A 625-nucleotide genomic window follows, 5' to 3' on the forward strand; every position below is an offset into this window, starting at 1 on the left:
TTAGGTAATTAGTTTAGGTGATTAGTTAGGTGACGGAATAATAGTTTAGGTGATTAGTTAGGTGACAGAATAATTTTTTAATTATGTCGTAATTGATTAAATTTATTTTAATTTTTTTTAGATGACTCCTAGGAGGAAACCAGAAGCACCTACTTATGCCCAGTTGTTTGGCGATGGTTCCCGTACATCTTCTTCCGGTCCATCATCTTCCGATGCAATTCCAGACTCTCAGACTTCGCAGAGAGTTTCTTGGAGTCCTCCTCCTCCACCGCAGATGCCTCCACCTCCTCCCCCAGCGGCTGCACCTCAGCCTGTCCCAGAAGGTGTAGTTCATCCAGATTTGCGTGTGCCTTCATATGCACCATTCGCGAGATATACGGTGGAGGATTTGCTTGCCCAGCCTGGACGGGAGGGTTTGGAAGTTCTAGACCCCGATAGACCCCGAGGAACTTATTGGTAAGTTATTAATTTTTATTACATTAAAATTTAAATTATTTTTATTTTCTAACAAATAAATTGTTTTTTTCCAGGTTTGGGGCTAACAACCGTGTTAGCCAGAGCGTTTCGGCGAAGATTATGGGTTACTACGACGGGGCATATCCGAACTGGAGCATGACACCAAATC

This window comes from Brassica oleracea, chromosome C7, assembly GCF_000695525.1.
Source record: "Brassica oleracea var. oleracea cultivar TO1000 chromosome C7, BOL, whole genome shotgun sequence".
Taxonomy (NCBI): domain Eukaryota; kingdom Viridiplantae; phylum Streptophyta; class Magnoliopsida; order Brassicales; family Brassicaceae; genus Brassica; species Brassica oleracea.